The sequence below is a fragment of the Electrona antarctica genome (assembly GCF_951216825.1).
Source record: "Electrona antarctica genome assembly, chromosome: 22".
Classification (NCBI taxonomy): Eukaryota; Metazoa; Chordata; class Actinopteri; order Myctophiformes; family Myctophidae; genus Electrona; species Electrona antarctica.
Genome location: NC_136805.1, coordinates 5,750,155 through 5,761,804, shown reverse-complemented (window position 1 = coordinate 5,761,804; position 11,650 = coordinate 5,750,155). Strand labels below are relative to the sequence as shown.

The 11,650-nt window shown below is 39.6% G+C and overlaps 1 protein-coding gene across 2 annotated transcripts in view; it reads left to right on the top strand.

Annotated features, from left to right (window-relative positions):
* The first annotated feature begins 4,534 nt into the window (after window positions 1-4,534).
* The window catches only part of LOC306915206 (uncharacterized protein), a 21,916-nt gene continuing 14,800 nt past the window's right edge, over window positions 4,535-11,650 (top strand). Inside the window, exon 1 of one of the 2 annotated variants that reach the window (XM_079492480.1) lies at window positions 4,535-4,642. The gene's annotated coding sequence lies outside the window, so the exon portion shown is untranslated. The remainder of the gene's footprint in view (window positions 4,643-11,650) is intronic. The other variant, XM_079492479.1, reaches the window with a different exon arrangement.

The following is an 11,650-nucleotide window of genomic DNA, read 5'->3' as shown; positions in this document are numbered from 1 at the left end:
GTAATTTTACTATTTCGGCCACACCAGAGTTTTCCTTGTCCAGTAGTGTATACTTTAGAGTACGATTTTGGGTAATGTCCCCCTTTACATATTGTTTTGAACCCATACCGTATTTCAGTGGGCCCTACACTGTAATGTTGAATGACTCGCCTTATGAATTTGTCTCTTACATTTCTCATTCCGTCTATGGTCTCTGTAGGTGATCTGATGTTTAACCCTTAGAAGATGAAAGACGCCAATTGGCGTCTTCATCAGAATTCCGTAAATGATCAATGACGCCAATTGGCGTCTTCACAGTTTTTGATGAATCTAAACATATTAATATGCTCCGAAGCGCTGTTTAAATTCCTGAGCTTATATTCCAACTACATTACCCAGAAAACCCGTGTCACGTGACACACGTGTACGTGTTGCCATTGGAAGCTGGTCCCACCCCCTGTAAACAGTGGGGGCAGAGGGAGTCTTCATTGTTTTGCCTGTTTGCCGTCTCGCCCGAGCGATTTTCTAGCAGAAAAAGTTGAAAGCAGTACTATTTATTTGAGCGAGATTTGTGGTAGTAGTATTGATCCATACGCGTCCCAGTCGCCTTCTCCAGGCGGAGTAGCCCTGGTCCAGTGCTTACAGCGAGACTCGCTGCTCCCTCCCTCCTTTTTTCATTGTCTCCCCATCGTCGTCCGATGAGCTATACCGGGAAACCATTGAAGAAGACGATCAACCCGGAATGTTTTGAGGTAATCTTATTGTAGAAAATGCCCTTCTATAGTGATCAGAAATCATAAGATGATCGCTACAAATAGATGCTTGGATAATTACTACTACTAGTCAGATCATGACGCCAGAATGACTCACCACGATGGCCCCCAGCCATTAGCCAGCACCGAAGGTGCTGGCTAATGGTGTTGGTCGGTGCATTGGTGCTGGCTAAGGGCTGGAGGGGGGGGTTGGTGTCGATCGGTTGGTTGGTGCAGTACAAATGTATCGTAGCAGGCATGCACGCATGGCAGTACAAGTATTTTATATTGTAGCGTGCCTTATAGGCGATCTGATCTTTAGAGTAATGTTCGCTCCTTTTATTTACTGTCTACAAAGACGGAGAACAAACATGCATCGTTTACTGAAGCAACGCGTGGTTATGATGACGTTGCTACAAGGATCGGAGGGGGGACGGGGAGTGAAGCTAACAGTAGCGTATTATATAAGATCTGTATGACGTTTCATTGACGTCTGAGCTTGCATGATAATTGCATTCATTGTATATTGTATACAATCATGATTGTACATTGTTTAGTGTGTCTCCGTGTGATGATGATGATGACGATGATGTCAGATAGCCTACGTCCCCCCGTCCCCCCCCAACTGGCTATTGGCCGGGCTGACTACAGCTAAATGTTTATTTTTATATATTTAGAACTGGCATCGGAGGAGGAGGATGATGATGATGATGATGAAGACGAAGAGTCAAGACTGCGATGGAGTTCTCCGACACTGAACCGGATGCATTCATTCATTTCAGTTGTTTTTTTTTTAATTTAGCCTACACACACACACACCGTCAAGAACAACTGGAATGCAGTGGTTTGGGGACACTGGGGAGTTTGGGGACAACTGTTTTGTATGTAGGCCTATTTATTTTCTGTAATATTTATTATAATTGTATTATGTTAGTAGTCATAAAAAATAAAAGACAAGCTTTTACAATGAGTTAGACCTGTCATGGCTATTTTGTTCACTAGTCTGAGGTTTATGGTTTGACTAAGTGAGTTTCAACTGTGATTTACTCTGTAACGGTAGATGGTAAGAACCCAATTTTTTTTGTTATAATACAGTATACATTCAAGTCTATATTTTGATACATATCATGGGCACAAAGTCATATCAAAACAATGTCCTTGGATGAGTTTTTTATCAAAACTGTTTCTTCACAACAGGTTTTTGAGATACATGCATGAATAGACACGGTACTGGTAAGACTATGTAAACATGGTATATATCAAAATGTGCGTTAGAATGTCTAATTTTACCCCAAAAAAGAATTGAGTTTATATGATGTTCCATTTCAGAGCTAGGGGGACTTTTAGCTGGATAGGTCAGATTGATCATGACTGACCATGCTATTTATAGATGGCAAAATATCTACAGTGGTACATGTGAGAAACTTTTTATTTTATTTTAATTGAACTAGACAACTCACCCTTTAAAATGAGATATTGCATGGCTATGTACGCCCAGCAGAAAAAAAGTTATTTAGAAAATAAAACTTCAACCGGTCATAACTTTTTTTGTTGTCCTAGAAACACTACCCAGTGTAAATGCAGGCTCTTTTAAATGGCTTCCAACACCACAACTAAACATTTTATCAACTCAGTTAATTTTTTTCCTGGAAGCAGACAAGCCAAGCTTTCTCTGAAGGTCTTTCGTTGTCACACATTCACAACAGAGAATTTTCAATAAATCATTCAAAAACGCCATTCTGCCATAGAGAAGTCTAAAAACTATATAGAAATCCATGAAACTCTCAAAGAGTTAAGGACCCTATAGTGCAAAGATCTACTAGTCCTCTTAATTCAATATCTTCTCTCTTGTATCCATTTGTTCACAGTTTGGGAGATATTACTCTGGCCCTGTTCAGCTTCCCTGCCAGTAGGTTTGTTTGGGACTTCCCAGCGATATGTCCTTTAAAACAAAAGAAAAAAGAAAAAGAAAAAAAATTAATAAGTCCTTCTGAAATGAAATGGGATTAACTGCTACCTATTTGTGTCCTGTACTGGATCCTGATACTGATCTCTTAGAGTAGAATTTTGTCTATTCTGTAGGCCTATATCTTGTTATTTGGGATTCATTATGCAAACTTGTTATGCGATGTGTTTAGTATTGCCTTGTGTTGGAGAAATGGTTACATGTTGATTGTTATGAGCTCAGGTGGTTCTAGTCACCGCTCATTAGCCTATCACAGAGCTCAGGTGGTTCTAGTCACCGCTCATTAGCCTATCACAGTGGAAGCTGTATTATTCCTGAAGCAGATCCAACCAGGTATTGAAGCAATAAAAGCAGATGAGCTGAGTAGAAACCAGTGTTAATTGCGTGCTGTCAACAGTCAATGCTTACTATAAAATAATAAAATACCAAAATTCATGGTCATAAGTTCATAAAGCATAATTCATAATAATGTCATGATACACAATACATAAGTGGTTCATTATTGATTTCATGAGGTTAAAAATGTAAAAACATGACGTGATAACTTTCTGAGGCAGAACAAAGTTCCCTATTTGTCAGTAGCTACACTGGACCATCATTGATTGATTGATTGATTGATTGATTGTATGGCATTGATTGCACACAGGTGGTGCAAACATTTTTGTCTCACTCACTCGGATTCTGGTCTAACTAAGGAGGTGCTGTACACTTGCAGCTTATAGTGTTACATGATAATCGCACTGCTAAAGTTATTTAACACGTCTGAATGCCGAGCACAGACGGTCAAAGACATTCTAAAGACGTACTTGTATGCAACTCAAGAGGAACGAAGAACCTCTTTTACACAACAATCGGCCAACAAGGTAGGCCTATATCTCTCTTTGTTTGTTGTGTTTGATGGACACGTGCATCGCACATTTCTACATGTTTTGTATTTGAATTTGTTTGGTCAATATTATGTACTGTGGTATAATTTGTTGATTATCGTTTATTATTTTGTGTGAACATACAGTTCTCATGGCATGGTGGAACAACTGAGGGATGAGAAGAATGCCTGAATAAATGCCTGTTTATAAAGAACCCGACCCATGTGTCGTCAATGTTGTGAGAAGAGCTACACAGACTCTATTTTCTCCTTGTATTGCCGTTTGTCCAGCACCCATATGGGCTAGAGCAGGGGTTCTCAACCTGGGGGTCACGACCCCGCGGGAGGGCCCCAAATTTATTTTGGGGGGTCCCCAAATAAAAATAAAAAAAAAAAGTTTTTATTGTTGCAACTGAATGGCTGGAAAATGGAAATTTAGAGTTTGATTTTGATTCTTTGATTCTGTGTCCCAAAATAATTGAATATTTTTTTTTTTTTTTGCGGTTTTCAAATATGTTTGGACACAGAATCAATGAATGTGTTATGCTGCATTCACATGGAATCAGGCAAGCGGTAGACGCCAGCACCCGGCAAAACCTGCTGGACGGTCACAGCACGGTAAAAAGATTAAATATTTGAACATTGATACCATCGCCGGTTCTGGCTGCCGGGCGGCCGCGCCGTCCTGTTCCGTGTACCGCCCTGCTCCCGTCCACTAACATGAAGTCCGTTTTGTCGTCTACCGCTGGCCTGATTCCATGTGCATGCAGCATTATGGTCATGATTCACCGGGAGCCTTGGTTGGCTTCGTTCCATTCTTAAAATAATTTAGATAAATATTTTCGGATATCTGTATAGGCTCAAATGTCTTCTATCTGTGTTACCACAAAATGCCCACCCCTGCTATGCCCTATATGTGGGTGGTACGAGATCATGGTCACTCCCCCTGTGGGTGTGTCGTGTCAGAAGGAGGCGGGGCTACAGTAGAAGGCCGGGGTGCGGTCCCACATAAAAGGCCGGTGCGCTTGGAGAAGCACAGTTCTTTCCACCTTCTGCATGCCGTCTGATCTACAAGACCAAGTAAGATATGTCTGACTGTCTGTCTGTCTGTCTGTCTCTACACATAGATATGTCTGACTGTCTGTCTGTCTCTACACATAGATATGTCTGACTGTCTGTCTGTCTCTACACATAGATATGTCTGACTGTCTGTCTCTACACATAGATTTCTCACTTTTCCCCTCTTCAAATATACAGTATTCTGTTTCACATGCACAACTCTATCTCCATATTTCACCTCATACTGTATGCTTGACAATTGATTGTTTCTTTTCCTGCGAATTAACACCCTATACTTCGTCATACAACAGTGTCACGTAAAAGTAGTAAATAGAAGATCTACATTACTAAGCTCACAGCGCGTAACATTTATGGAACAGGTTTTGTTTGGACATGACAGATTTCCACCCAGCAGTGACGGTATATGTCTTTCATTCAACCGCAAAAGAATGTGCAGTAAAGGTAAAGGTCCCTGCAGGCTGCTGCCGTTCAGAAAACTGGAAAAACGCAGAAAATAAATCCCTAAACCGCAGCAGCCTACAAGCACATTTAGTGTGTATACCAGGGGTGCCCACACTTTTTGACTTGAGAGCTACTTTCAAAATGACCAGCTCGGCAAGATCTACCCACCAAATCAATTATTATACCATTGCTGAAAATTGTTTAAATATGTACCTGAGGGGGCTTCGGAATAGTAGAGTTTGTGTTACATTCTGTACAGTATAAGACAAATGCACTTGGAATGGGAAATAGAGGGGGAGAAATGTTTTTCTTTTCTTTTTTTTAATCGTTTTTTTTCTTCAATATATTTAAATGAAATATTCTTTAGGGGCATGTCATGTGATCTACCTGCACAGCCTTTGTGATCTACCTTTTGGGCACCCCTGGTGTATACTTACCACTTACTGCACAATACAAACATGGTGGTAATGTGGCATGTACAATATACACCTACTTGCATACATACAGGCTTACAAAAGATTAGCCCAAAGGCTTAAAGGCTTTTTCGGTGATTTCCTCTCAAAGTGGTGTGTAATTGCTCGACATGTACAATTCTATTCATAGATTTGTTTTAAGCTAATTTATTTCCTCACCCCCAAGGCTACCAATTTCACTCCCTTTCAGAGGAAGGCTGTGTGGGGTGTGTGGGTGTGGCTCAGGATCAACAGTGTTATATTATTTGTGCTGTTTTAAGGGCTTCTGTTCCACCCCCTACCCTAAACCCACAATATTATCTGGGTGCTTTTTTAACTGTTGATTCACAACTACAATCCAATTATGACTAAATAATTGTGATTATCTCAGAAAATTGCGATTAGACGATTACTAATTTGTGACGGACCTATGTCTTAAACATATAACACATTATTTAAACAGGAGTTACCAAAGTCCCATTACAATGGCACAAAGAAAACGCCCAAGAGAGAATGTAGAAGGACCACAGATAAAAGGGAGATAATAATATAGAGGGATGATAGAGGAACGCGTGTTATTTAAAAGAAAAGACACCGTCATCTGACTGAGGCAGTTTGTTTCTGAACCTTTTCAGGCCGTGACGGTGACCCCCTAAATCAGGGGTTTTCAACTGATTGTGAACGAGGGACCACCACCCTGATTTAGAATCAACGTGGGGACCACTGTTGTGTTGGATGGGTGCACCGTGCAGGGGATATGGGCTAATGGGCTAGTGCATTTGTGACACTTGCTATGCATCCCATGTGTATACATACATCCCACTGTTTCTCAACCAATGGTCTACTTGACTACTAATAATTTCCTAATAATAATGACTCTGATAATAATGATAATACGATGCACTTCCCCCTCTTGAGATTCAAACTCAACTTTTTCTGTTGAATTTCTTGACCTCCAACTTGTCAGTAAACGACTACACGGACGGTCATCATAGGTCACCAGGTCATTCAGTTCACTGTTTCTCAACTAGTGTTAAAGAAACGTTTAAAAATCAACAAGTCCTGCATTACTAAATGAATGGTCATGCAGGGACCACCTGTTGAACCCCCCCCCCACAGAAACATTGTGAAAATAGCCGAACTACAAGCTCACCACGCCTCGCAATTGTGAGCTTGCAGATCGGCTGTTTAAAAAACTAAATTGGCCTTAGGTAATATTTGACAATTTGGCCAATATTTGACCATTTTTTTTATAGTAGGCCTATATAGTTTGGTTAACTTTTGATATAGTCTATGTATTTATTTACATTTTAGAGGTAGCCTATTCAAAATGTCAGGAAAGTCCTTGACCTTTCACTTTTGAAATGTGCAGACAATAGTCTACTGTACCTGTAATCCTGTATGCACTTAATATACTGTAAATGTTAGTCTGTTTACGGTTGAGTGGGAAGACCATTGTTCTGAGGTACGTGTGTTTTCAACAAGTGATTCCAGAGATAAGATAACATGACTCATCTCTGGTAAGGTATTTCAGAACCGCAGGCATCATCAAATGTGCGACTATGACAAAACAATTGTGATTATCTCAAATAATTGACTCCAGTCTGTAGGAACTGTATAGCTTGTTCAGTGGAGTGACTGATTCAATTGGTTATTATTATTATTCATTACATTGCAGCAGTTTTTATTGTAAGTCAGCTCTCAATGGGGGTCCTTGGCATATATTTTCAAATGGGGGGTCCACATGCTAATGAGTATCATTTTGGGGGTCCTTGACATGAACCATGTACTAAACCACCCACCCAAATGGATTAGGGTGCGGTCAGTGCCGTTCATGCTGAACATAGATTTTTCTGTTCTTATTTTGAGTGCTGACCAATTATTTGTTTACAAACATTGGGACTGGGCGCACGGGTGACTGTTTCATGTAATCAATTCCCAACAGATCTCCAAACCTGTTGTTTTGGGGAGCGCTGGTTTCAGTCCATTCAACCTCCTCTTGTGAGTTGGCTAGTGAGATGCACCCTATAAGACATTTATACTTCAAAGCCCAACAGTATTGCGCACAGAGAACAGCTGATATACAATTGAATTGCTATTATTGTTCAAACACAACAGAAACCAAGGATTATATATTTCAAGGGCGAGGGATCACAATAAAAATCCTAATCATTCTTCCTCCACACTGGGAGAAAAACAGCATCTGAAAGTTTGATGGGGCATTTTTTACACGTGAGTGCAGTTAGAACTTTTCCATTGCATCTTATGAGAGGTGGTGTTCTTCTGCTGCCTTTATGCGCGCGCATGCCGTTTCTTATCAGTGTGACGTCGTCTGATAATGCGTCTATAAAGGCATTATTAAGGGGCAGATTCTGCTAATGTATTTACAAATCCGTGAATGGCAACCACAAAGCGGTCCATTCCCATTGAAAAGCATTGGCAGAATCCGCCCACATAGGTATGACCGCACAGTGCACGCCACTCCTGAAGAAGAATCCGCCCACATAGGTATGACCGCACAGTGCACGCCATTCCTGAAGAAGATCCCAGCGATCGAAACGTTGAATCAATTAACCAGTGGAGCTGAGTTTTTCCTACCAGTGTTGCGGACTCTATTTCTTCCTCTAGGTATGAACGCACCCTTAGAAGAAGTAGAATGTCCTTTTTAAAATGAGAAAGAATCAGATATTCTACCAGAGGTCATCTAACTACATTCCAAAATAAATGGGATCCTTTTGTGACAGTTCACCCTGCCACTATTTATTTCTTCCAGGAAATAAAACGTTTCCGAGGCTACCCTGCCACTGACACCAACTTTTAACAAATGGGGTTGAACTTTTGAATTATTCTTGTTTATTATTTGGCAGACGATCACATTTATTTGACTTTTGACTGTTTGAAGATTGATGATTGATTGTCAATTATTGGCTCCAGGGTAGGGAGCATACCAACTGTGGGTTTGTGTGGGGGACATGGTACCAACAATGGTTTTGTATATAGAGAACTCTAATTATCATTACTACTGTATGTGGATATTTTGGTGAATAATGTGACACTTTAAATGTGAATATGAAGTTATTGTCTCTGGACATGGGGCTGTTAATTGTGGAAGCAATTCAGGTTGGTACGGTCCAGTGGTAGGGGCCTATAGCCTTTATAAGAAGGGGGATCTGCCACTGTCCAGCAGTCGATGTTGGCTGTAGTGGAGGGAGGACCAATCTGTTCAGCCATCTATGTAAATACCGTTGCTGTATTTCTTTGGAAAAACATTTTGTTGCTAGACACTAAAGGTGAATTAAACATATTGCTTTTTGCATAAAAGGACTCTGACTTGCTATTCCTTAGTAATTTTGCCATTTGAGTGTTTTTTGGAGAGCTGGTTCAGTGGCATTTTTGGCCCACACTACCTTCACTCAGGGCAGAGTGTGACCTTTAATCCTCATTCAATGAGGATTAGATCTCTCTTTGTACCTTTCCTTTTCTACTTTCTTTTCTATTTCTAACTTGCTTTCATATTTTTTTGTTTTGAAAAGCAAAATTATGTTATTTTATTCTTTCTTTTATACTATAACACTTTTTTTAAGGAAGTAGGCAGGGCAAATGGGAAGATTGCCATTCCATGTGCACAAATAAGCTTATTCTGCACATCTGCAGTCATGCAGTGCCTAACATCTAATAAACCTATATTCATGTATCCTATGGGTTTTGTGTATAAGTGTTGAGTATAAGTCTTAGATCAATGTTATTGTAGTGCAATAGTAGTGTCGTATGCAATGCAAGACTGCATATCATCTCAAGAATCAAGAAGGGTTTTGGCACAGAAAAATGTCATCTTATTTACATTTATTTAAGTACTGTAGCCTACTAATAAATGAGTCTCATGGTCTGTTTATTCACTGTCTGCTTGGGATCATTTGTATAACTATGTATGTAGCACTTGTTGCACTAGCACACAAGTTACCTCAATAACAAAAGAACACGCCTGCACACTGCCAAACTGCACAGTGCACGAGTTTGGGCACTTATTCTTCAGGCATTCTTTTATAATTGATGTGCATTGTGCACTTGTCTACGCACCTGCACTACGTTTTTACTCTTGGCTGTGGACTGATTTGTTATCTGTGTTCCAGTACTGTATACGTATGTGTGTGACAATATGACAGATTGTCTTAGGTTACAGTGAACTGAATGAACCCCGCCACACTGCTGCTTTTTCAAAAAGGAGTTGCCAAAGTGCTGTCCAAAGATCTGAACGATCACAATGGCACAAAGAAAACGCCCGAGAGAGAATGTAGAAGGTGTCAGATAAAAAAGGAGATAATTAGATGGCTGTAACATGCTTGATTGAAGCGACAAGACACTTGTCATCTGTCATCAGGTTATCTGAGGTATTCTAGGTGTGTGTTCAACGGGTGATTTATTTCAGAGCTAAGATAACATGCCTCATCTCCAGTGTGGAATATCAGAGCTGAGACGTCATTCAATAAAGGAACAAAAAAGAAAAGTATGGGAGTGGCAAAAAAAATCATAAAAACAAAATTATACCCTATTTGAAAAGTAGCTTGTGTGATGCATACTACACAGTATAGTATGACTATGATGACCAAGTATAAGGTAAAGTAGCTTGTGTGATGCTGTATAGTATGACTATGATGACCAAGTATAAGGTAAAGTAGCTTGTGTGATGCTGTATAGTATGACTACGATGACCAAGTATAAGGTAAAGTAGCTTGTGTGATGCTGTATAGTATGACTATGACCAAGTATAAGGTAAAGTAGCTTGTGTGATGCTGTATAGTATGACTATGACCAAGTATAAGGTAAAGTAGCTTGTGTGATGCTGTATAGTATGACTATGACCAAGTATAAGGTAAAGTAGCTTGTGTGATGCTGTATAGTATGACTATGACCAAGTATAAGGTAAAGTAGCTTGTGTGATGCTGTATAGTATGACTATGACCAAGTATAAGGTAAAGTAGCTTGTGTGATGCTGTATAGTATGACTATGACCAAGTATAAGGTAAAGTAGCTTGTGTGATGCTGTATAGTATGACTATGACCAAGTATAAGGTAAAGTAGCTTGTGTGATGCTGTATAGTATGACTATGATGACCAAGTATAAGGTAAAGTAGCTTGTGTGATGCTTTATAGTATGACTATGATGACCAAGTATAAGGTAAAGTAGCTTGTGTGATGCTGTATAGTATGACTATGACCAAGTATAAGGTAAAGTAGCTTGTGTGATGCTGTATAGTATGACTATGACCAAGTATAAGGTAAAGTAGCTTGTGTGATGCTGTATAGTATGACTATGACCAAGTATAAGGTAAAGTAGCTTGTGTGATGCTGTATAGTATGACTATGACCAAGTATAAGGTAAAGTAGCTTGTGTGATGCTGTATAGTATGACTATGACCAAGTATAAGGTAAAGTAGCTTGTGTGATGCTGTATAGTATGACTATGACCAAGTATAAGGTAAAGTAGCTTGTGTGATGCTGTATAGTATGACTATGACCAAGTATAAGGTAAAGTAGCTTGTGTGATGCTGTATAGTATGACTATGACCAAGTATAAGGGTGTATATTTTATGGGGGGATAAATAATATGGAGACAAAGACGTTTCTGGAATGAGCTCCAGAAAGTCCTTAAAAAAATCAGTTCACTTTCTTTTTTGGGGTCAATTCAGGGCAATGGTTTTCGTTCAAGGTTGTATCACTTTATTACATTTTTGGTTTATCTGTTTTAGTACTTTGAGTATTTCATTTTTTACTTATTTATGTTTGTATTTTTCCCTGATTCATGTATTTTAATAGTGTTGTATATGAATGTCTCTTCCTGTTGTTAATGAATTGTGTTCTGTATAGAGGGTATGCGTGTGACATCATCAAACCAGGAAGTTATGCAGGAATGCCTACTGAGTGGCTAAAAACTACTTTCTGGCCTTGACAGCCCATACATCCAAACAGAAAAGTCATATCTAATTGCATTAAATAACAATAAACAATGTTAAACTCACTTTGCCACTCGATTTGCCATTCACTTATACATGTGCATACCCTCTATATGTCGGCTACAGTGAAAACGAGGGCCCTGCCCTAAATGTTATGAATCTGA